Raw genomic sequence first — 27035 nt, forward strand, 5'->3', positions numbered from 1 at the left:
GACTGGACACTTCCACCTGGACGCAACCCTCATTTGGATAAATATATCTGACTCCTTCAGACATTTGATAAAATCCACCAACATAGATACTAACAGGAGACAAACATCCAACATCAGTGCCCAGGAGAGAAAGGCCATACAGTCTCAGAAAACCAACAAAGAAATCATCATCAAACCTGCTGACAAGTGAGGTGCAAAAGTCATGATGAACACATCAGACTATATGAAGGAAGCAAACAGACAACTTATGGACACACGTTACTACAAAAATTTGGAGTCAGATCCCACACAGGACTATTACAAGGAACTAAGCAAGTTGGTATCTTGTCTGCCTGACGAATCCACAAGAGCCGATGACCTGATACCAGAAAGTCCAAGAACAGGGACATTCTACATGCTTCCCGAAATCCACAAGTCTGGAAATCCAGGAAGACCAATTATTTCATGTGTGGGCACCCTTACTGAGCAGGTATCTGGATGGATAGAGGGTGTTCTTAAACCACTGGTAAAGGAAACACTCAGCTTCTTTCAGGACACAACTGATCTATTGAATAAATTAGCAGCAATAGGTCCTCTACCAGAAGGAACCATCCTGGCCACCATGGATGTGGAATCTTTGTACTCTAATATCCCACACCAGGATGGATTAAATGCCTTAAAATTCTTCATGGAAAACACAGGGACTGATGCGGATTCTGTGGTGAAACTTACAAAAATTCATCCTCACTCACAATTACTTTGAATTTGACAACAAGATACATCTACAGGAGACTTGCACAGCAATGGGAAGTGAAAAGGCTCCACAGTATGCAAATCTTTTCATGGTCAAACTTGAAAGCGACTTTTTGTCCTCATGTGCAATCAGGCCTTTGGCCTATTACTGCTACATTGATGATATTTTAACCATCTGGACAGAGTCTGAGCAACAGCTAAAGACGTTCCATGAACAGTTTGATCAATTTCATCTCACCATGAACTTGACACTCAACTAGTCCTGTACTGAAATTAACTTTTTGGACACCATCATTAAGATGCAGAACAATGAAATAGTGACATCCCTGTATCAGAAGCCAATTGACCGCCCAACATACCTTAAATGGGACAGTCTCCATCCAAAACACACAAAAAACTCTATTGTCTACAGCCAAGCCATCAGATGCAATCATATATGTTCCAACCCCGTTGATAGGGATGAACACCTTTGTCACCTCAGAAAGACCTTTTTGAATCAGGGTTACCATCCAAGAACAATTCAAAACCAAATTACAAGAGCCACCAGAATATCAAGGAATCACCTGCTACATTACAAAGCTAAAGAAGAAAATAACCGGGTACCTCTAGTAGTCACCTACAATCCAAATCTGGAGGTGCTAAGGAGAACTGCACGGAAATTACAAGCTTTACTACAAAAAGATGCCTGCTTACAATCCATTTTTCCAGACCCCCCACTACTGTGTTTTAGGGAGCCTACAAATCTAAGAAGCATCATTGTAAGTAGCTCCCTGTCCTTATCAACAGCTGCAGGAACCCTTCCTTGCAACCAGATAAAATGTAAAACCTGTCCATTTATAATGACCACGGACAAGATAAAGATCCCCAATTCACATCAGGACTACAAGATACCAGGTACTTTCAGCTGCATAACTTCTAATCTGGCATACTTAATTATTTGTACTAAATGTCCAACTGGGGGTCTGTATGTAGTGGAGACAGGGCAGAAACTGAGAACAAGGATAAATTCTCATTGCCACACAATAAGAGAAAAAAGAATGGATCTACCTGTGGCCAAACATTTTTGTATGCCTAATCAAAGCACCATGGACCTGAAATTACTTGTATTGAAAGGTAACTTCAAATCTCAGAGAGACAGGAGAATTTTGGAGTATAAATTTATGACAACCAGTTACACACTTAGTGCAGGAATGAATGTGTCGCATGGATTTATGTCTTTTTACATCAATTAAGGAATTTGCACTTCAGACCATGTGGGGTCATCATAACAGAACCAGACCGCAATCAGATGACAACTAAACCTTCACGCCTTATCTAGGAACTGTTCCAATATTTATGGACACAACTGTTTATCACTTATCACTCTCCCATAATGACAGTTCTGTGATGTGTTGTGTATAAATATGTGATTCTTCAGATGTTGTATTAGTCTATGCCTGATGAAGAGGCCTGAGTAGTCTGGAAAGCTTGCAATTTGTTACCATCTTTTCAGTTAGCCATTAAAAGGTATCAACCACTGAGGACTCTCAATTCTAAATATTTTTCTATCTACTGGCTAACACTGTACCAAGATATATATCTTTTCTGTATCATAATGTAATGACAGTGACTTTCTGCTTCACCAAATATACATTATGAGGACATGGACACGGTGGAATGTGGTTCCGACACCACACAGACACCATCTGACCACAGGGTAAGTGTTTATTTTATTGCTATTATGTCACTTTAGAATTTAGAATTTGTATAATTATTATTTGTCATCTGATTGCAAAAATATGCCTTCATTTTTTGTTTGGTTCATATAAACTGCAGAGCTCCCAGAATGATGTGACACTGACAGAGCATTTATTTTGTTTGTGGGGGTGCGGTTTCCTCTCCCTTTAAAGAAAAAATCTAGAAAAACTCTCATTGTTTTGAGTAAAAAAATCTGATATAAATGGACATGGTATGAAACATGCAAATATATGGACTTCTACTGGCATCCAAATATGTAATCTTTCAGAAAATATGACAGTGTTCCAAATGTAGTCAGCCGATCTAATTTAATATAAGGAAGGCATTGAATTTTTGGAAGAAAATGTACTAAAATTATCCTATAAATGTGATTGAGGTTTTGTATCTTGTGTTCTTTTCACTTTTGATTTTTCCCCCCTCTTACCCAGATTTTGAATGCACAAGCCACAAGCTTTAATGCTTTTACACTTAGGACGCAATACAATATTTATTAAGAAACAAAGACGGCTTTGTATTTTATCTTTGGACATATCAATGCGTATCTGTGGTTGTATGAGTTTTACGTTAGTTAAGGTTAAACCTTACACATACTCTGCTTAGTACTTGATAAATGTATTATTGCCGTTAACATCATGTACTTAACCCATTACTGACATCTATCAGTCTCTATGAATCTGTTATGGATTGTTGGCATTCAACTGTTGTCATCTGAGTGCCGTCCCATCACCATCCAATCATGGAGAGCAGATGTCTTGTTGTGACAATGGTGGCTTATTGAATGCCCCTGTCACTACCATCCATCTATGAAGCCCATGCTATGGCTAAACTTCTTGTTATTTTCAGTATACTAAAACTTCGTACGTGTGTTGTAAGTGATCATTTGATGAAAGAATCTTAGGAGGGCAAAAAGAATTAATGAAACATAATTTCAAAGAAATGTTTAAAACATTAAAACAATGGCAAACAAAAATACCAAGAACCATGTGTTAAGAGTTGAGTTCCCGCCACTGCACAGGGGGAATCTCGAACCATGTCTGCTGCGGTCTCCCATTCTGCATCGGCCGCAGTGGAGCCTGCTCAGCGGAGAAGTCGGTCCCAGCATCTCACTGAATCTGATACTGTGCAGAGGGTTGCTGGTGCCTCTCCAGGCTCTGTTATTGTACACTGCACTGATCTGCGGCGAGCAGGCTTTTCTGGGACTAAGTCTTGCTTGGCACACACTGAGCATGCCCAGGGTAAGATCTCTCAGTGGAGATCAAGGGTCACATGCTCAGCTCCTGCAGCAACTTCCTTTGGTCCTCCAGGAAGGTCCTGTACCTGATCAAGTTCTGTGGCAGCCTTCCATTGGTCCTTCTTGGAAGGTCCTGAAGGTGCTATAGCTATAAAAGGTTCTCATGACCGGACGGCCATGCGCTAGTGTCAAATACAGTGGGGCAAAAAAGTATTTAGTCAGTCAGCAATAGTGCAAGTTCCACCACTTAAAAAGATGAGAGGCGTCTGTAATTTACATCATAGGTAGACCTCAACTATGGGAGACAAACTGAGAAAAAAAAATCCAGAAAATCACATTGTCTGTTTTTTTATCATTTTTTTTGCATATTATGGTGGAAAATAAGTATTTGGTCAGAAACAAACAATCAAGATTTCTGGCTCTCACAGACCTGTAACTTCTTCTTTAAGAGTCTCCTCTTTCCTCCACTCATTACCTGTAGTAATGGCACCTGTTTAAACTTGTTATCAGTATAAAAAGACACCTGTGCACACCCTCAAACAGTCTGACTCCAAACTCCACTATGGTGAAGACCAAAGAGCTGTCAAAGGACACCAGAAACAAAATTGTAGCCCTGCACCAGGCTGGGAAGACTGAATCTGCAATAGCCAACCAGCTTGGAATGAAGAAATCAACAGTGGGAGCAATAACTAGAAAATGGAAGACATACAAGACCACTGATAATCTCCCTCGATCTGGGGCTCCACGCAAAATCCCACCCCGTGGGGTCAGAATGATCACAAGAACGGTGAGCAAAAATCCCAGAACCACGCGGGGGGACCTAGTGAATGAACTGCAGAGAGCTGGGACCAATGTAACAAGGCCTACCATAAGTAACACACTACGCCACCATGGACTCAGATCCTGCAGTGCCAGACGTGTCCCACTGCTTAAGCCAGTACATGTCCGGGCCCGTCTGAAGTTTGCTAGAGAGCATTTGGATGATCCAGAGGAGTTTTGGGAGAATGTCCTATGTTCTGATGAAACCAAACTGGAACTGTTTGGTAGAAACACAACTTGTCGTGTTTGGAGGAAAAAGAATACTGAGTTGCATCCATCAAACACCATACCTACTGTAAAGCATGGTGGTGGAAACATCATGCTTTGGGGCTGTTTCTCTGCAAAGGGGCCAGGACGACTGATCCGGGTACATGAAAGAATGAATGGGGCCATGTATCGTGAGATTTTGAGTGCAAACCTCCTTCTATCAGCAAGGGCATTGAAGATGAAACATGGCTGGGTCTTTCAACATGACAATGATCCAAAGCACACCGCCAGGGCAACGAAGGAGTGGCTTCGTAAGAAGCATTTCAAGGTCCTGGAGTGACCTAGCCAGTCTCCAGATCTAAACCCTATAGAAAACCTTTGGAGGGAGTTGAAAGTCCGTGTTGCCAAGCGAAAAGCCAAAAACATCACTGCTCTAGAGGAGATCTGCATGGAGGAATGGGCCAACATACCAACAACAGTGTGTGGCAACCTTGTGAAGACTTACAGAAAACGTTTGACCTCTGTCATTGCCAACAAAGGATATATTACAAAGTATTGAGATGAAATTTTGTTTCTGACCAAATACTTATTTTCCACCATAATATGCAAATAAAATGTTAAAAAAACAGACAATGTGATTTTCTGGATTTTGTTTTCTCAGTTTGTCTCCCATAGTTGAGGTCTACCTATGATGTAAATTACAGACGCCTCTCATCTTTTTAAGTGGTGGAACTTGCACTATTGCTGACTGACTAAATACTTTTTTGCCCCACTGTATGTACGAGCTCAGCGCCAGTGTGGTCAGGGACCCGGCTGAAATAAGCCCCTAGAATGCTGGCATCTCCGGTGAGGAGTTTATGTGTGAATTCAGGGCTGGCTAATAGCCGATAGAATTCCGGCTCCACCGGAGAGGAGCTGCGTGTTGGTTGGACTGCATGACCACTGTCGGCTCTACACAGTAGCTGTGTCCCCTGTGAGCTAAACAGGGCGCAGCGTTCTCTTTACTGCGGGCTCTGAAGTAACAGAGTTTGTTTGTTCTAATTTGCTTTGCCGTCTTACTTAGCAGCAGGTTCTTTCCTGCACGGTGGATCCCGGGTTGCGAATGCACCTATCCCATCTAATAAATATATTCGGTGCGTTCCGCCAACCCTAACAGTTCACTAGCCGCAGGATCTGGCTAAGTAATGGTGGATGAACAGCGATTGCAGGGGTACATCCAGCTGCTGGCGGGCAAGTTGGCATCTCTTGAGCGTGCAACCTCGGCGGCAAATGTTACCGCAATAGATGTTCAAGCTGCTAGCGTGGCTGCAGCAGCTTTACCCACTGCCACCTCTGTTCCAACTTTATCTCACCTCCCATTGCCTAAGAAATACTCTGGGGACAGTAAGTCCTGTAGGGGTTTCGTGAGCCAGTGTGGTATACACCTCGAGCTCCTGGCTGCACTTTTTCCCACAGAGCAGGCAAAGGTGGGATTCATAATCTCTCTCCTGTCGGACGGAGCTTTGGAGTGGGCTACGCCGCTGTGGGAGCGCAACGATCACGTGGTGCGGAGTGTTCCTCGGTTTCTGGACACTCTGAAACAGGTCTTTGTAGGACCTCAAGTCACCCATGATACAGCACTCCAACTGTTGGCTTTGACTCAGGGTTCAACCATGGTCAGCCATTTTGCCGTCCACATCCGGACATTAGCGTCTGAGTTGGAATGGCCAGATAAAACCCTAATTCCCATATTTTGTAGGGGGCTGGCTGACCATGTGAAGGACGCTTTGGCCACTAGGGAGATTCCCGCCACACTGGAGGAGCTCATAGCTGTATCAACTCGCATAGACCTTCGTTTTCACGAGCGAAGGTTGGAGCGAGCCCAGTGTGGGCAGAGATTTCGGCTGGCTCCCACCTTCGCCAGACCTTTGGAATCTCCAGTCCAGGTGTCCGAGTCGCATGAGGCCATAGAGGTGACACGAGCTGGATCCAAGTCCCAGTCTGCTCGTGCACTAAAGGTCTGTCATGTTTGCCAGCAGTCAGGACATCTTGCCTCCAAGTGTCCTCAGCGGTCGGGGAAACATCAGCGTCTACTGGCAGTTGGAGGAGGTACACTAGACACGGCGACGTTTGCCTCTAAGTTGTCCTTCAAGGGGACAATTGTCATAGGCCCATCCACTCTTATGGTAGAGCTATGCGTGGACTCTGGGGCGGAGGGTAATTTTGTGTCATTCGCTTTCGCCCAGCGTCATGCAATACCTCTGGTGATGCTCGCCAAACCAGTAACCGTTCGAGTGGTAAATGGGTCGACACTACCCTCACAGATTACCCACCAAACCATTCCTTTCACTCTTTTTGTGTCTCCATCACATCAGCAGATTATCTCTCTATTAGTCATTCCTGAGGGAATTGATGAGATCCTGTTGGGGATACCATGGCTACACTATCATTCTCCTCATATAGAGTGGTCCTCAGGGAGAATTTTTGGATGGAGTAAATCCTGTGAGGGTAGATGTCAGAGGGAGTGCATTCAGGTTGCTACAACAGAGGTACCCGCAGATCTCTTGCCTGGTGCTGAGCCTCCCCGGGGTCGAGTCTATCCGTTATCTCTCCCGGAGATGGAGGTAATATCTCAGTACATCCAAGATAATCTGGCAATTAGGAAGTCAGTGTCACCTGCAGGGGCTGGGTTCTTCTTCGTACAAAAGAAGAGTGGAACTTACATCCATACATAGACTACAGGGGTCTTAATGCCATTACCGTTAAGAACAAGTACCCATTACCCCTGATATCTGAGCTTTTTGATAGGCTGCGGGGAGCAAGGGTATTTACAAAATTAGATCTGCGGGGTGCTTACAACCTGATTCACATCCGTGAGGGGGACGAATGGAAGATGGCTTTTAACACCAGGTATGGGTACAATGAATATCTGGTGATGCCCTTCGGGCTCTGTAATGCCCCAGCCGTTTTCCAAGACTTTGTGAACGACATCTTCTGGGATATGCTCACCACCTCGGTCATAGTCTATCTGGATGATATTCTCATCTACTCTACAGATATTGACTTCCATCGGAGAGATGTTCGCAAAGTCTTCGACCTCTTACGGGTAAACTCCCTCTACGCCAAGTTGGAGAAGTGTGTGTTTGAGCAGGAGTCCTTGCCTTTCCTTGGTTATATCATTTCTGCCCAGGGTTTGGCTATGGATCCTGCCAAGTTACAAGCTGTGATGGACTGGCAGGAACCCCATTCACTTAAAGTGGTACAGCGCTTTATGGGGTTCATTAATTACTATAGTCAGTTCATCCCACACTTCTCAACTTTGGTAGCTCCCTTGGTTGCCCTCACCAAGAAGGGAGCAAATCCCAAGTTGTGGTCGGAGGATGTCTGCAAGGCCTTCCTCTCGGTTAAGTCACACTTCGCTAGCGCTCCCATTCTACATCACCCCGATGTAGATAAGCCATCTATCGTGGAGGTGGATGCCTCATCCGTTGGTGCTGGAGCAGTCCTTTTCCAAAAGGATGCTCAAGGTCGGAAGCATCCTTGCTTTTTCTTCTCTAAGACCTTCACATCGACGGAGAGGAATTATTCTATCGGGGACAGGGAGTTGCTAGCCATGAAGTTGGCTTTCTCAGAGAGGAGACATCTATTGGAGGGAGCTCGCTTTCTCTTCCAGGTATTCACTGACCACAAAAACTTGGTATATCTACAGACAGCCCAGCGGCTGAATTCTCGCCAAGCTAGATGGTCCCTGTTCTTCTACCGGTTTCATTTTACTCTTCATTTTCTCTCCGGGGAGAAGAACATTCATGCCGATGCTCTCTCCCGCTCCGTAGTGTCATCTGAGGAGGAGGAGCTTCGGCCTATTGTCCCTTCTGAGAGCCTGAGAACTGTAGCTCCGGTTTCGCTAGAGTCTGTGCCCCCCGGGCAAGACTTTCGTGCCAGCAAACTTGCGACCGGAGGTTCTCTCTTGAGCTTACTCGTCCAGAGTGGGTGGGCATTTTGGGACCAAAAGGACATCCGAGCTTTTGGCGTGAACGTACTGGTGGCCGCATATGGCCCGTGATGTCGGGGACTATATTCGGGCGTGCGTTTCCTGTGCCCAGAATCGGTCTCCTTTGCAACGGCCTGCTGGGTTGCTTTACCCCCTACCGGTGGCAGACAGGCCCTGGGAAATGGTCGGGATGGACTTCGTGGTGGGCTTACCCAAGTTGCATAGCTGCACCGTTATCTGGGTTGTCACCGATCATTTCTCTAAGATGGTGCACTTAGTGCCGCTACCATGGTTACCTTCTGCATGGGCCTTGGCGGCGTTATTCATAAAGCACATTTTCCGTTTACATGGAATGCCTGATAAAATTGTCAGCGACCGGGGTCCCCAGTTTGTGTCTCGGTTTTGGAGAGAGCTCTGCTGTTTACTCAGTATAGCGTTGAATTTCTCTTCTGCATACCATCCCAAGTCGAATGGGTTGGTAGAGAGGACCAACTAGACTCTGGTGACATACTTGCGACATTTTGTCTCTGCTAGGCAGGATGACTGGGCATCTTTGCTACCTTGGGCGGAATTTGCCTTGAACAACACCGTAGCTGATTCCACTGGGCAGACTCCTTTTCTCCTTAATTACGGCCAGCATCCGCGTGTCCCTGTGCCCATGCCCGTGTCATCCACCGATTCTAGGGTGGCAAACTGGGCGGTGGAGGCACGTGACATTTGGGACCGCACACAGGATGCAATCCGTGCCTCCAAGGAGAGAATGAGGGTTTTTGCTGATACACACCAGCGCCCCGCTCCGACCTTTGATCCTGGTGACTTAGTGTGGCTCTCCGCCCGTAACATCAGGCTGCGAGTTGAGTCCACTAAGTTTGCGCCTCGCTACATTGGCCCGTTCAAGGTTCTGGAACAGCTCAACCCTGTGGTCTACCATTTGGCTATTCCTCCACGCCTTGATATCACCGACACTTTTCACGTTTCCCTCTTAAAGCCTGTTCATTTGTCCCGGTTTTCTGAGTCATCTGCCGGGACATCGGGTTCATCCACGGATGAGTTTGAGGTAAATGCTATTGTGGAGTGCAAGGTGATATGTGTCAAGAAATTTTATCTGGTGGACTGGAAGGGTCACGGTCCAGAAGAAAGAACCTGGGAACCTGTGGAGCACATTTGGGCTCCGCTGCTCATTGCTGCTTTTGAGCATAACGAGGCTCAAGGAGGGGGGCCCTAGGGGTCGAGTTCCTGCCGCTGCACAGGGGGAATTTCGGGCCATCTCTGCTGCGGTCTCCCATTCTTCTCCTGCCGCAGTGGAGCCTGCTCAGCAGAGACGTCGATCCCAGCGTCTCGCTCAATCTGACTCTGTGCTAAGAGTTACTGCTGTATTTCCTGCTTCTGCCATTGAAGTCAGTGCTGGGCAGCGGCAAGCAGACGCTTTTGGGACTAAGTCCTGCTTTTCAGGTTCTGAGCATGCCCAGAGTAAGATCTCTCAGTGGAGATCGAGGGTCACATGATCAGATACTGCAGCTAAGGTCATTGGTTCTTCTTGGAAGGTCCATGTAGGTGCTAGGACTAAGTCCTGCTTTGAACTCTGAGCATGCCCAGGGCAAGATCTCTCAGTGGAGATATGGGGTCACATGCTCAGGTACTGCAGCAACTCCATTGGTCCTTCTTTGAAGGTCCTAAACGTGCTGAAACTATTTAAGGCTCGCACGGCCGCACAGCCATGCGCTAGTATTGTCTTTTGTTATGTGCTTTGCGCCAGTGTGGTCACGTGAGTGTGTGTTCATGGACCCGGCTGAAATAAGCCCCTAGAATGCTGGCACCACTGGCGAGAAGTTTGTGTTTGAATGTATTCAGGGACCTGGCTGAAATAAGCCCCTAGAATGCTGGCTCCTCCGGCGAAGAGTTTTGTGTACATGCGTGACCACTGACTGCTCTCTGTTTGGGCAGTTAGCCTGTGTCTCTGTGGAGTCTAACAGGGCACAGTGCTTCTCTTTCACGGCTACTCAGTGAATTAACTGAAGACACAAAAGCGCACAGAGAGGTAAAAAAATACTCTGTTGTAAAAAAGTCACAGTAAATAAGCAAATGCTAGTCAAAAACTTAAAAAATACAGTGTATTTAGTTAATACATTTTTTGCAAAAAAAAGTATGTTAAGCTGCTCCACCAATCGCCAAGGTACACCCATAATACAACAGTCCTATCTAATGTATATAATCCCTATCTGATGTATTTAAAAACCTGATCATCTGTATAGTACCTGTATGAGCAGGGTTCAGAGAGAAAAGAACCATGTGGAACTTGCAGGATGGAACAGCTACAATGCAAATGACCCACAGAGGAGTGGTGGACTCCCCAGTCTTGTAGAAACAAGAGAACATTTATAGAACCAAAAACACATGGGCTACTTGCACAGTGAACAAGTCTGTAGAAACCTGTTCACACCACCAAAGAACTTGAAGACACAAAAGCGCACAGAGAGGTCAAAAAATACTCTGTTATAAAAAAGTCACAGTAAATAAGCAAGTGCTAGTCAAAAAAATGTATTCAGGGACCTGGCTGAAATAAGCCCCTAGAATGCTGGCTCCTCCGGCGAGGAGTTTTGTGTACATGCGTGACCACTGACTGCTCTCTGTTTGGGCAGTTAGCCTGTGTCTCTGTGGAGTCTAACAGGGCACAGTGCTTCTCTTTCTCGGCTACTCAGTGAATTAACTGAGTTAGTCTATACCGCCATATAGTACCGCCGTTTGCTAGCAGCAGGTACTCCTGCACGGTGGACCCCGGGCTGTGAACGCACCAATATTAATAAAAACATCTCTTTTTACCCGGTGCATTCCACTAGCCCTAACAGAATACTTGCGCCAGGGTCTGGCTAGTAAATGGCGGACATTCAGCAATCTTTGCGGTATATCCAGCAGCTGGAGGTAGGTTGGCGGCTCTCGAGAGCTCAACCTCAGCTGTGGATGTTACTGCAGTTGCTGTACGGGCTGCTAGTGTGGCTGCAGCAACCTTGTCCACTGCCACCCCTGTTCCGACATTATCTTGCCTCCCGCTGCCAGAAAAATTTTCTGGAGATAGCAAATCTTGTAGGGGATTCGTGAGTCAGTGCTCTATTCACCTCGAGCTCCTGGCTGCACGTTTTCCTACAGAGCGGGCTAAGGTGGGATTTATAGTGTCTCTCTTGTCGGACAGGGCGTTGGAATGGGCTATGCCGCTGTGGGAGTGTGGTGATCATGTGATGCAGAGTGCTCCGCTGTTCCTGAGCACTCTGAAAAAGGTCTTTTTAGGACCTCAGGTCACTCATGACACAGCGCTCCAACTACTGGCACTAACTCAGGGTGAGTCCTTGGTCAGCCATTTTTCCGTCCGCTTTCATACTTTAGCTTCTGAGCTGGAGTGGTCGGATAAAGCCCTTATCCCCATATTTTGGAGGGGCCTGGCTGATCACGTTAAGGACGCTCTGGCCACTAGGGAGATTCCTGCCACACTGGAGGAGTTAATACCTGTCTCTACTCGGATTGACCTCTGTTTTAACGAGCGGAGGTGTCATGCCCTCAGCCGCAGGTCCGGTCTCCACTGCGCAGGGAGGCCAGCGCCTATTACACAGCTTTGCTCACCCTGTCCATGGCTCCAGACGTTCAGCGGCTCCTTTCTCTGCTAAGAACCTGCATCCTCTTGGCAGGTATCCTGGAAATGCTCTTAGGAGCCGCACCCCGCTTCCTGCACATACTTAAAACAGCAGGACACCTGTTCGCTATTAGGGCTGTCTGTGTCATGATGCTCTGTGCATAAAAAGCACCCTCCCCTGGACAACACTCTGCTGTGCTCTGCACCTTAATGATACCTCTATTTTCACAGAGTCCTCTTCTGGCCATTCCCATCCTGGACTCCTCTGGTCTCTCCGGTTCCCACTCCAAGTTGTCTTGCCTCTTCTTACGGAATCCTCCTGACCCAGCTACCCATGGGATCAACCTTTCTGGACTTCATGGAGCTCCTGGGATTCTCTCCACCAGCAGGTCCAAGCATTCTACTGTGTTGCTAGATTGTCAGTACGGGTCGTACTCTGGTCCTGGTTTCGTGGCATTCAGGCCACTTGGTGTTGTGACGGGGGAATCCCTGTATAGGGGTACACCTAGCCCGGTGCTCCACTACGTGGTACAGTGTTATGATCCAGAGGTTCTTTCCCTCTGACTCAGTTTTCCTTTTTGTTTTTACTTTGTTAATAAATAGCTTTTGGTTTATGAGATCCACTCTCCTGTCTTTTGAGTATCGGGTATACAGCCGCCACTGCACCATCAGTGGTCTAGTGAGTCCACTATACCTTGTCCCACCCTGTGGGCGTTACAGGAGGTTAGAGCGAGCCCAGTGTAGGCAGAGATTTCGGCTGGCTCCCACCTTCGCCAAACCTCTGGAATCTCCGGTCCAGGTTCCTGAGTCACATGAGGCCATGGAAGTGTCACGTGCGGAATCTAAGTCACAGACCGCTAGTGCACTCTAGGTCTGTCATGTTTGCCAGCAGTCAGGACATCTTGCCACCAGATGTTCCCAGCGGTCGAGGAAATGTCAGCGTCTAGTAGTAGTAGGTGGAGTGTTGTGAATTCTGTTGTCGGGCTCCCTCCTGTGATCATGAATGGTACTTCGGCTGGTTCTGTCCATGGACTTCCTCTGGTGGGTGTTTCTGAGTTTCCTTCCACAGGTGACAAGGTTAATTTGTTAGCTGGCTGCTCTATTTAACTCCACTTAGATCTTTGCTCCATGCCACCTGTCAATGTTCCAGTATTGGTCTAGTTCTCTCCTGGATCGTTCTTGTGACCTGTCTTCCCAGCAGAAGCTAAGTTCCTGCTTGTATTTTCTTTGGTTTGCTATTTTTCTGTCCAGCTTGCTATTTTTATTGTTGTCTTGCTTGCTGGAAGCTCTGGGACGCAGAGGGAGCTCCTCTGCACCGTGAGTCGGTGCGGAGGGTCTTTTTGCGCCCTCTGCGTGGTCTTTTTGTAGGTTTTTGTGCTGACCGCAAAGCAACCTTTCCTATCCTCAGTCTGTTCAGTAAGTCGGGCCTCACTTTGCTAAATCTATTTAATCTCTGTGTTTGTATTTTCATCTTTACTCACAGTCATTATATGGGGGGGTGGCTGCCTTTTCCTTTGGGGAATTTCTCTGAGGCAAGGTAGGCTTTATTTTTCTATCTTCAGGGCTAGCTAGTTTCTTAGGCTGTGCCAAGTTGCATAGGGAGCGTTAGGAGCAATCCACGGCTATTTCTAGTGTGTCTGATAGGGTTAGGGATTGCGGTCAGCAGAGTTCCCACGTCCCAGAGCTCGTCCTTTATTATCAGTAACTATCAGGTCATTCCGTGTGCTCTTAACCACCAGGTCCATTATTGTCCTGACCACCAGGTCATAACAGTACAGGTGGCCCAAAGTACTAATGCATCTCAATAGAGGGATAAGAGAAGTTCTGAGACCATTTTTTTTTCTCTTTGCAGTGTGTTTTGTCTCTCTTTTCCCCTTTACCTCTGGGTGGTTCAGGACACAGGTGTAAACATGGACACTCAAGGTCTGTCCTCTTGGATGGATAATCTCACTACAAGGGTACAAAACATTCAAGATTTTGTGGTTCAGAATCCGATGTCAGAGCCTAGGATTCCAACTTCTGATTTGCTTTTTGGTGATAGATCTAAGTTCTTGAATTTCAAAAATAATTGTAAATTGTTTCTTGCCTTGAAACCTCGCTCCTCAGGTGACCCTGTTCAACAAGTAAAGATCATTATTTCTTTGTTACGTGTTGACCCTCAAGACTGGGCATTTTCCCTTGCGCCAGGAGATCCGGCATTGCGTGATGTTGATGCGTTTTTCCTGGCGCTTGGATTGCTTTATGACGAACCTAATTCAGTGGATCAGGCAGAGAAAATCTTGCTGGCTCTGTGTCAGGGTCAGGATGAAGCGGAGATATATTGTCAGAAGTTTAGAAAGTGGTCTGTGCTCACTCAGTGGAATGAATGTGCCCTGGCAGCAATCTTCAGAAAGGGTCTCTCTGAAGCTCTTAAGGATGTCATGGTGGGATTTCCCATGCCTGCTGGTCTGAATGAGTCTATGTCTTTGGCCATTCAGATCGATCGACGCTTGCGTGAGCGTAAAGCTGTGCACCATTTGGCGGTACTATCTGAGCATGGGCCTGAGCCTATGCAATGTGATAGGACTTTGACCAGAGCTGAACGGCAAGAACATAGACGTCGGAATGGGCTATGTTTTTACTGTGGTAATTCCACTCATGTTATCTCCGATTGTCCTAAGCGCACTAAGCGGTTCGCTAGGTCTGCCACCATTGGTACGGTACAGTCTAAATTTCTATTGTCCGTTACTCTGATTTGCTCTCTGTCATCCTATTCTGTTATGGCATTTGGGGATTCAGGCGCTGCCCTGAATTTGATGGACTTGGAGTATGCTAGGCGCTGTGGTTTTTTCTTGGAGCCCTTACAGTATCCTATTCCATTGAGAGGAATTGATGCTACGCCTTTGGCCAAGAATAAGCCTCAGTACTGGACCCAATTGACCATGTGCATGGCTCCTGCACATCAGGAGGATATCCGCTTTCTGGTGTTGCATAATCTGCATGATGTGGTCATTTTGGGGTTGCCATGGCTGCAGGTTCATAATCCAGTATTGGACTGGAAATCTATGTCTGTGTCCATCTGGGGTTGCCAGGGGGTACATGGTGATGTTCCATTTTTGTCTATTTCATCTTCCACTCCTTCTGAAGTTCCAGAGTTTTTGTCGGATTATCGGGATGTATTTGATGAGCCCAAAGCCAGTGCCCTACCTCCTCATAGGGATTGTGATTGTGCAATTAATTTGATTTCTGGTAGTAAGCTTCCTAAGGGCCGATTGTTCAATTTATCTGTGCCAGAACACGCCGCTATGCGGAGTTATATAAAGGAATCCTTGGAGAAAGGCCATATTCGCCCGTCGTCATCACCGTTAGGAGCAGGGTTCTTTTTTGTGGCCAAGAAGGATGGTTCTTTGAGACCTTGTATTGATTACCGCCTTCTTAATAAAATTACAGTCAAATTTCAGTATCCTTTGCCGTTGCTGTCTGATTTGTTTGCTCGTATTAAAGGGGCTAGTTGGTTCACCAAGATAGATCTTCGAGGGGCGTATAATCTTGTGCGTATTAAACAAGGCGATGAATGGAAAACAGCATTTAATACGCCCGAGGGCCATTTTGAGTACCTGGTGATGCCATTCGGGCTTTCCAATGCTCCATCAGTATTTCAGTCCTTTATGCATGACATCTTCCGAGAGTACCTGGATAAATTCCTGATTGTGTATTTGGATGATATTTTGGTCTTTTCGGATGATTGGGAGTCTCATGTGAAGCAGGTCAGAATGGTGTTCCAGGTCCTTCGTGCGAATTCCTTGTTTGTGAAGGGGTCAAAGTGTCTCTTTGGAGTTCAGAAGGTTTCATTTTTGGGGTTCATTTTTTCCCCTTCTACTATCGAGATGGACCCTGTTAAAGTCCAGGCCATTTACGATTGGACTCAGCCGACTTCTGTGAAGAGCCTGCAAAAGTTCCTGGGCTTTGCTAATTTTTATCGGCGCTTCATCGATAATTTTTCTAGTGTTGCTAAACCGTTGACTGATTTGACCAAGAAGGGTGCTGATGTGGTCAATTGGTCTTCTGCAGCTGTAGAGGCTTTTCAGGAGTTGAAGCGTCGTTTTTCTTCTGCCCCTGTGTTGTGCCAGCCAGATGTTTCGCTCCCGTTTCAGGTTGAGGTTGATGCTTCTGAGATTGGAGCAGGGGCTGTATTGTCGCACAGAAGTTCTGATGGCTCGGTGATGAAGCCATGTCCTTTCTTTTCTAGAAAGTTTTCGCCTGCTGAGCGTAATTATGATGTTGGTAATCGAGAGTTGTTGGCCATGAAGTGGGCATTCGAGGAGTGGCGTCATTGGCTTGAAGGAACCAAGCATCGCGTGGTGGTCTTGACAGATCACAAGAATTTGACTTATCTTGAGTCTGCCAAACGGTTGAATCCGAGACAGGCTCGATGGTCGTTATTTTTCTCCCGTTTTGATTTTGTGGTTTCGTACCTTCCGGGCTCTAAGAATGTGAAGGCTGATGCCCTGTCAAGGAGTTTTGTGCCTGACTCTCCGGGTGTTCCTGAGCCGGCGGGTATTCTCAAAGAGGGGGTAATTTTGTCTGCCATCTCCCCTGATTTGCGGCGGGTGCTGCAAAAATTTCAGGCTGATAGACCTGACCGTTGCCCAGCGGAGAAACTGTTTGTCCCTGATAGATGGACTAGTAGAGTTATCTCTGAGATTCATTGTTCAGTGTTGGCTGGGCATCCTGGAATCTTTGGTACCAGAAATTTGGTGGCTAGATCCTTTTGGTGGCCGTCTTTGTCACGGGATATGCGTTCTTTTGTGCAGTCCTGTGGGACTTGTGCTCGGGCTAAGCCCTGCTGTTCTCGTGCCAGTGGATTGCTTTTGCCCTTGCCAGTCCCGAAGAGGCCCTGGACGCATATTTCTATGGATTTTATTTCGGATCTCCCCGTCTCTCAAAAGATGTTGGTGATTTGGGTGGTTTGTGATCGCTTTTCTAAGATGGTCCATTTGGTACCTTTGTCTAAATTGCCTTCCTCCTCTGATTTGGTGCCATTATTTTTCTAGCATGTGGTTCGTTTACATGGTATCCCGGAGAACATCGTTTCTGACAGAGGTTCCCAGTTTGTTTCGAGGTTTTGGCGATCCTTTTGTGCTAGGATGGGCATTGATTTGTCTTTTTCCTCGGCTTTCCATCCTCAGACAAATGGCCAAACCAAACGAACTAATCAAACTTTGGAAACATATCTGAGATGCTTTGTTTCTGCTGATCAGGATGATTGGGTGTCCTTTTTGCCGTTGGCTGAGTTCGCCCTTAATAATCGGGCCAGCTCGGTTACTTTGGTTTCGCCGTTTTTCTGCAATTCTGGTTTCCATCCTCGTTTCTCTTCAGGGCAGGTTGAGTCTTCGGACTGTCCTGGTGTAGATACTGTGGTGGATAGGTTGCAGCAGATTTGGACTCATGTGGTGAACAATTTGACATTGTCCCAGGAGAAGGCTCAACGTTTCGCTAACCGCCGGCGCTGTGTGGGTCCCCGACTTTGTGTTGGGGATTTGGTTTGGTTATCATCTCGTTATGTTCCTATGAAGGTTTCCTCTCCTAAGTTTAAGCCTCGTTTCATTGGTCCGTATAAGATTTCTGAGGTTATCAATCCTGTGTCATTTCGTTTGGCCCTTCCTGCTTCTTTTGCCATCCATAATGTGTTCCATAGGTCGTTATTGCGGAGATACGTGGCGCCTGTGGTTCCATCCGTTGATCCTCCTGCCCCGGTGTTGGTTGAGGGGGAGTTGGAGTATGTGGTGGAGAAGATTTTGGATTCTCGTATTTCGAGACGGAAACTCCAGTACCTGGTCAAGTGGAAGGGTTATGGTCAGGAAGATAATTCCTGGGTTTTTGCCTCTGATGTTCATGCTGCCGATCTGGTTCATGCCTTTCATTTGGCTCATCCTGGTCGGCCTGGGGGCTCTGGTGAGGGTTCGGTGACCCCTCCTCAAGGTAGGGGTACTGTTGTGAATTCTGTTGTCGGGCTTCCTCCTGTGGTCATGAATGATACTTCGGCTGGTTCTGTCCATGGACTTCCTCTGGTGGGTGTTTCTGAGTTTCCTTCCACAGGTGACAAGGTTAATTCGTTAGCTGGCTGCTCTATTTAACTCCACTTAGATCTTTGCTCCATGCCACCTGTCAATGTTCCAGTATTGGTCTAGTTCTCTCCTGGAGTGTTCTTGTGACCTGTCTTCCCAGCAGAAGCTAAGTTCCTGCTTGTATTTTCTTTGGTTTGCTATTTTTCTGTCCAGCTTGCTATTTTTATTGTTGTCTTGCTTGCTGGAAGCTCTGGAACGCAGAGGGAGCGCCTCTGCACCGTGAGTCGGTGCGGAGGGTCTTTTTGCGCCCTCTGCGTGGTCTTTTTGTAGGTTTTTGTGCTGACCGCAAAGCAACCTTTCCTATCCTCAGTCTGTTCAGTAAGTCGGGCCTCACTTTGCTAAATCTATTTCATCTCTGTGTTTGTATTTTCATCTTTACTCACAGTCATTATATGGGGGGCTGCCTTTTCCTTTGGGGAATTTCTCTGAGGCAAGGTAGGCTTTATTTTTCTATCTTCAGGGCTAGCTAGTTCCTTAGGCCGTGCCGAGTTGCATAGGGAGCGTTAGGAGCAATCCACGGCTATTTCTAGTGTGTTTGATAGGATTAGGGATTGCGGTCAGCAGAGTTCCCACGTCCCAGAGCTCGTCCTTTATTATCAGTAACTATCAGGTCATTCCGTGTGCTCTTAACCACCAGGTCCATTATTGTCCTGACCACCAGGTCATAACAGTGGAGGTACACTAGACACGGCGACGTTTGCCTCCAAATTGTCCTTTAAAGGGACAATTACTATAGGCTCATCCTCCCACTCGGTAGAGCTCTGCGTGGATTCTGGGGCGGAGGGCAATTTTATGTCTTCTGCCTTCGCCCAACGGCACGCAATACCCCTGGTTATGCTAGCTCAACCAGTAACAGTACGAGTGGTGAATGGGTCGACACTGCCCTCACAGATTACACACCAGATCATCCCTTTTACTCTGTCCATGTCGCCATCCCATCAGGAGATTATATCTCTGCTCGTCATTCCTGAGGGAATTGATGAGGTCCTGTTGGGGATACCTTGGCTACGGTACCACTCTCCTCATATCGAGTGGTCCTCAGGCAGAATTCTGGGATGGGGTGGATCTTGTGGGGGTAGGTGTCAGAGGGAGTGTGTTCAGGTTGCTACTACTGAGGTACCCACAGATCTATCCTCTCTTCCCAAGCAATATTGGTCTTATGCAGACATGTTCTCCAAAAAGGCGGCGGAGACCCTTCCGCTCCATCGCCCTTATGACTGTCCTATTGATCTCGTGCCTGGTGCTGAGCCTCCCCGGGGTCGAGTTTATCCGTTATCTCTCCCGAAGACGGAGGCAATGTCTCAGTACATTCAAGAGAATCTGGCAAGAGGGTTCATCAGGAAGTCAGCGTCACCTGCTGGGGCTGGGTTCTTCTTCGTGCAGAAGAAGGATGGAGAACTGCGTCCATGCATAGACTACAGGGGTCTTAACGCCATCAACGTTAAGAATAAGTATCCTTTGCCCCTGATATCTGAGCTCTTCGATAGGCTTCGGGGAGCAAGGGTGTTTACTAAACTAGATCTGCGGGGTGCTTACAACCTGATTCGCATCCATGAGGGGGACGAATGGAAGACGGCTTTTAACACCAGGGATGGACACTATGAATATCTGGTGATGCCCTTTGGGCTCTGTAATGCCCCAGCCGTTTTCCAAGACTTTGTGAACGACATCTTCTGGGATATGCTTTCCACCTCGGTCGTAGTCTATCTGGATGATATTCTCATCTACTCTCCAGATATTGACTCCCACCGGAGAGATGTTTGCAAAGTCTTCGACCTACGGGCAAACTCCCTCTATGCCAAGTTGGAGAAGTGTATGTTTGAGCAGGAGTCCTTGCCTTTCCTCGGCTATATCATCTCCGCCCAGGGATTGGCTATGGATCCTGCCAAACTACAGGCTGTGATGGACTGGCAGGAACCCCATTCTCTTAAAGCGGTGCAGCGCTTTATGGGATTCATAAATTATTATCACCAGTTCATTCCGCTTTTCTCAACTTTGGTGGCTCCCTTGGTTGCTCTCATCAAGAAGGGGGCAAATCCCAAATTGTGGTCTGAGGAGGTCTCCAAGGCCTTTGTCGCCATAAAGCCACACTTCGCTAGCGCTCCCATCCTACATCGCCCCGATGTAGATAAGCCATTTATCATGGAGGTGGATGCCTCATCTGTTGGTGCTGGAGCAGTCCTCTTCCAAAAGGATGCTCAAGGTCGGAAGCATCCTTGCTTCTTCTTTTCTAAGACCTTTTCACCAGCGGAGAGGAATTATTCCATCGGGGACAGGGAGTTGCTAGCCATGAAGTTGGCTTTTTCGGAGTGGAGATATCTCTTGGAGGGAGCTCGTTTTCCCTTCCAAGTCTTCACAGGTCATAAAAATTTGATGTACCTGCAGACAGCCCAGCGGTTAAATTCTCGCCAGGCCAAATGGTCCTTGTTCTTCAACCCGGTTTCATTTCACCCTTCATTTTCTTTCGGGAGAGAAGAACATTCATGCCGATGCTCTCTCTCGCTCCGTTGTGTCATCTGTGGAGGAGGAAAAGGAGCCTCGGCTTATTGTCCCCACCGAGAGCCTGAGAACTGTGGCCCCGGTTTCGCTAGAGTCTATGCCTCTGGGCAAGACTTTTGTACCACCCAGTTTGCGACCAGAGGTTCTCTCTTGGGCACACTCGTCCGGGGTGGGTGTCCAAAAGGACATCTGAGTTACTGGCGAGTTCATACTGGTGGCCGCATATGGCTCGTGATGTCACAGACTATGTTCGGGCGTGTGTCTCTTGCGCCAAGAACAAGTCCCCTCGGCAATGGCCATCTGGTTTGCTTTATCCTCTGCCGGTGGCGGATAGGCCCTGGGAGATGGTCGGGATGGACTTTGTGGTGGGCTTACCCAAGTCTCGTAGTTGCCCTAGTCATCTGGGTGATCACCGACCATTTTTCCAAAATGGTTCATTTGGTGCCTCTTCCACGGCTACCATCTGCACGGGCTCTGGCATCCTTGTTCATCAAACAAATCTTTCACTTACACGGTATGCCGGACAAGATTGTCAGTGACCGGGGTCTCCAGTTTGCGTCTCGATTCTGGAGGGAGCTTTGTCGTCTACTTAGTATTGAGTTAAATCTCTCTTCGGCTTATCATCCCGAGATGAATGGGTTGGTTGAGAGAGCCAATCAGACTCTGGTCACTTATTTGCGACATTTTGTTTCTGCTAGGCAGGATGACTGGGCATCCTTGTTACCGTGGGCAGAGTTTGCCCTTAACAACGCTGTAGCCGACTCCACCGGTCAGACTCCTTTCCTCCTTAACTACGGCCAGCATCCGTGGGTTCCTGTGCCTATGCCCGTGTCCTCTGCTGACTCCAGGGTGGCAGACTGGGCAGTGGAGGCACGAGACATTTGGGATGCCATCTGGGCCTCCAAGGAGAGAATGAGGTCCTCCGCCGATGCACATCGGCGCCCTGCCCCAACCTTTGCTCCTGGCGACTTAGTGTGGCTCTCCGCTCGTAACATCAGGCTGCGTGTTGAGTCCACTAAGTTTGCTCCTCGCTACTTGGGTCCCTTCAAGGTCCTCGAACAGGTTAATCCTGTGGTCTACCATCTGGCCCTTCCTCCACGCCTAGGTATCACCGACACCTTTCATGTGTTCCTCCTTAAGCCCGTATACATGTCCCGGTTTTCTGAGTCATCTGCCGGGACATCGGGTTCATCTACGGACGATTACGAGGTGAACGCTATTTTGGGGTGCAAGGTGGTTTGTGACAAAAAATTTTATTTGGTGGACTGGAGAGGTTACGGTCCTGAGGATAGATCCTGGGAGCCTGCTGAGCACATTCGGGCTTCGCAGCTCATTGCTGCCTTCGAACGTAGCGAGGCCCAAGGAGGGGGGCCCTAGGAGGGGAGGGGGTAATGTTAGGGGTCGAGTTCCTGCCGCTGCACAGGGGGAATCTCGGGCCATCTCCGCTGCGGTCTCCCATTCTTCTCCTGCCGCAGTGGAGCCTGCTCAGCAGAGACGTCGATCCCAGCGTCTCGCTCAGTCTGACTCTGTGCTAAGAGTTACTGCTGCATTTCCTGCTTCTGCCATTGAAGTCAGTGCTGGGCAGCAGCGAGCAGACACTTCTGGGACTAAGTCCTGCTTTTCACGTTCTGAGCATGCCCAGAGTAAGATCTCTCAGTGGAGATCTGGGGTCACATGCTCAGGTACTGCAGCAACTCCATTGGTCCTTCCTTGAAGGTCCTAAACGTGCTGCAACTATTTAAGGCTCGCATGGCCGCACGGCCATGTGCTAGTATTGTATTTTGTTATGTGCTTTGCGCCAGTGTGGTCACGTGAGAGTGTGTTCAGGGACCCGGCTGAAATAAGCCCCTAGAATGCTGGCACCTCCGGCGAGGAGTTTGTGTTTGAATGTATTCAGGGACCTGGCTGAAATAAGCCCCTAGAATGCTGGCTCCTCCGGTGAGGAGTTTTATGTACATGCGTGACCACTGACTGCTCTCTGTTTGGGCAGTTAGCCTGTGTCTCTGTGGAGTCTAACAGGGCACAGTGCTTCTCTTTCACGGCTACTCGGTGAATTAACTGAGTTAGTCTATACCGCCATATAGTACCGCCTTTTGCTAGCAGCAGATATTCCTGCACGGTGGACCCCGGGCTGCGAATGCACCAATATCAATAAAAACATCTCTATTTACTCGGTGCGTTCCGCTAGCCCTAACAGGGGGTAATGTTAGGAGTCGATTTCCCGCCGCTGCACAGGGGGAATCTCAAACCATGTCTGCTGCGGTCTCCCATTCTGCATCGGCCGCAGTGGAGCCTGCTCATCGGAGACGTCGGTCCCAGCATCTCACTGAATCTGATACTGTGCAGAGGGTGGCTGCTGTCTGTCCAGGCTCTGCTATTGTACCCTGCACTGATCTGCGGTGAGCAGGCTTTTCTGGGACTAAGTCCTGCTTTGCACACACTCAGCATGCCCAGAGTAAGATCTCTCAGTGGAGATCAAGAGTCACATGCTCAGGTACTGCAGCAACTTCCTTTGGTCCTCCAGGAAGGTCCTATACCTGATCAAGTTCTGTGGCAGCCTTCCATTGGTCCTTCTTAGAAGGTCCTGAAGGTGCTACAGCTATAAAAGGTTCTCATGACCGTACGGCCATGTGCTAGTGTCAAATATGTACGAGCTCAGCGCCAGCGTGGTCGTGTGTGTGGTCAGAGACCCGGCTGAAATAAGCCCCTAGAATGCTGGCATCTCCGGCCAGGAGTTTATGTGTGAATTCAGGGCTGGCTAATAGCCGATAGAATTCCGGCTCCACCGGAGAGGAGCTGCATGTTGGTTGGACTGCATGACCACTGTCGGCTCTATAAAGTAGCTGTGTCCCCTGTGAGCTAAACAGGGCACAGCGTTCTCTTTACTACGGGCTCTGTGAAGTAACAGAGTTCGTTTGTTCTAATTTGCTTTGCCGCCTTACTTAGCATCAGGTTCTTTCCTGAACGTTGGATTCCAGGTTGCGAACGCACCTATCCCATCTAATAAATATATTCGGTGCGTTCCGCCAACCCTAACACCATGTTAAACTCTATGGATGACTAATTGAACCCATTAAACACTGGAACATTTTTTGGAGTGCTGTATACCATTGTAATGTACCACAGAGCATGTAATGGAATATGCACGAGTAATTGAATACAAAAAAATGTTTCAATGCCTTTTTAGAGTGTTATAAACCACCAAAATGTACCACAGAGCATGTAATAGTGTGTGGATGAGTAAATGAATACAGAAAAATATTTCAACACTTTTTTGGAGCGTTATATAACACAGAATGGATGTATGATAATATAGTCAATTTTTTCACCCCCCCCCCAAAATGTGGTCAACTGTCACAGCTGCAAAGCCTTAATTTCACAACAACCATAATCCTCTCTGGGGTATGCCAGGCAGAGGATGAGAAGTGAAAAGAACAAGAGTAAACGTTAAAATAACTATTTATTGGTACATAAATTAAAAAGCAAGGGGGACACAAAAATACATAACATAAAAAAAGACACAAATGGGACCTCCAAGTGGTAAAGGGAGAGAAGAGCCAATCAAATAAATAAGGGATGTTACAAAATGGTATATATGCCGCATGAGATAGATCCCCCTCCAAAGTAGGGTATAAATATTCTATAGAATACAAGTGTGGCTATAAAAATATGGCTGACTGAAGTGACAGGTAAAATAAACCGCCTTACAGAGCCATCATATACATAGTGTATATAGTGACAAAACCAAAGAGCTGAGCGGTGGTGAGGGGTATTTCCAGAGTACAGAGAACCGCTGGTGCTTAATAAGCTACTCAAGAGGCTAATGTAGAAATCCCTATATAATAATAGCATCAGTGGTTGGAAAAGGTAGATGGCGATAAATAAAGTGGATATTGTTACCTGTGCAGAGCCGTGGAGGAGATAGGGGCCAGTGCCCTGGGATCAAGCAGGCATATAGCAGTATGTGGCTGCGCTCTCCCGACGCAAGGATGCTTCTTCCGGGGGCGGGTACAGGAGTTCGGGGAAGATGGGTGTTTTATGAGCGGTGGAGCGTGCTGATAGGAGGAAAAGAGCATAGAGGCGGGGCTCTCTAAGCCAATGTGAGCGCCGGCGTCAGGAGACGCCCCATGTTGCTAAGGAGACCTCCGGAAATGCGCTCCTGTAGCACGCAGTGGAACGCACTGCGGTCACATGCTGGAGCGCTTTTTGGAGGTCAGAGGGGGCTCTGTATCTCCCAACGCATGCACATCTAGGCGACAGACGAAAACCACAGCGCCGGAGCACAAGCAGGAAAAGGTATGAGAAGGATGCAGACGCCCATAAGGGGGCGGGCGGCGCTATGTACTATGATGCGGTTGGTGGGTCTGGTCACTCCTGGGGATCAGTGAGTGGCATAATACGTGGGAGGGAAGTCATAAATGGAGGAGGGAGGAGAGTCCTGGCCAAAGTGAAGAGAGAAAGAAAAATGAACAGAGAAGAGAAAATAGAGGGCGTATGCAGAGGAGTGGCTAAATAAGTGATGGATACGGAGGGGAATTACCGATGTGCTGTATTTATGCATAGGAATACACCTATAAGGGCAAAAAGTCTCACAAGTGGAGAAGTAAACGGGGGGGGATGGGAGAGTGGGGAGGTGAGGGTTATTCCGGAGGGAGAGGGGGAAGATATTTGTCAAAGTGGTAGGAAATGTAATCATAGTGGCCGTGGTGACAAAGGGAAGGTGGGGGGAGGGGAATAGACTTAATGAAGTCTCATGGCAGGGATCAAGGGGGCATCTAAGGCTATATTTAGCGCAAAGGGGAGTATGAGACGCACCATCAGAAATAGAGGATAAAATAAGGGTGATGGGTGAAGCAGTACTAACATTAGTAACCCGGGATAGAAAACTAATGGAATATAATAAAATATGTAGAGGTAAACTACCCACTCTCTATTTAATGCCAAAACTCCATGAAGACCCAAAGGACCCACCAGGCCGACCTATCATTTCAGGCAATGGGAGTCTTTGTGAGATCATCTCTGACTTCATCGACTTCTTCCTCAAACCTTTGGTCCTGACTCTACCTTCTTACATCCAGGACACCACCTCTGCACTACAGAAATTGAATAACCTTTGGCTGGATGACCACATGACCATGGTCACGGCCGACGTAGAGACCTTGTACACCTCCATTAGACATTGTGATGGTCTAAAGGCAGTAACCTGGTACTTGGAAACCAGCAATCTAGATCCCTTAATGATTGAATTAATTCTCTCCTTATTAGAATTTGTATTAAAACATAATGCATTTACTTTCAACAGGCAAATCTATCTACAGACACAAGGGACCGCCATGTGCCCCCTCTTATGCTAACCTTTTTTTAGGGACCTGGGAAAGGGAAATCTTTCAGGGAGACCATAGATGCCCCCCTTGATCCCTGCCATGAGACTTCATTAAGTCTATTCCCCTCCCCCCACCTTCCTTTTGTCACCGCGGCCACTATGATTACATTTCCTACCACTTTGGCAAATATCTTCCCCCTCTCCCCCCGGAATAACCCTCACCTCCCCACTCTCCCATCCCCCCCGTTTACTTCTCCACTTGTGAGACTTTTTGCCCTTATAGGTGTATTCCTATGCATAAATACGGCACATCGGTAATTCCCCTCCGTATCCATCACTTATTTAGCCACTCCTCTGCATACACCCTCTATTTTCTCTTCTCTGTTCATTTTTCTTTCTCTCTTCACTTTGGCCAGGACTCTCCTCCCTCCTCCATTTATGACTTCCCTCCCACATATTATGCCACTCACTGATCCCCAGGAGTGACCGGACCCACCAACCGCATCATAGTACATAGCGCCGCCCGCCCCCTTATGGGCGTCTGCATCCTTCTCATACCTTTTTCTGCTTGTGCTCCGGCGCTGTGGTTTTCGTCTGTCGCCTAGATGCGCATGCGTTGGGAGATACAGAGCCCCTCTGACCTCAGGAAGCGCTCCAGCATGTGACCGCAGTGCGTTCCACTGCGTGCTACAGGAGCGCATTTCCAGAGGTCTCCTTAGCAACAGGGGGCGTCTCCTGACGCCGGCGCTCACATTGGCTTAGACAGCCCTGCCTCTATGCTCTTTTCC

Source organism: Ranitomeya imitator, chromosome 1, assembly GCF_032444005.1.
Source record: "Ranitomeya imitator isolate aRanImi1 chromosome 1, aRanImi1.pri, whole genome shotgun sequence".
In the NCBI taxonomy this organism is placed as follows: domain Eukaryota; kingdom Metazoa; phylum Chordata; class Amphibia; order Anura; family Dendrobatidae; genus Ranitomeya; species Ranitomeya imitator.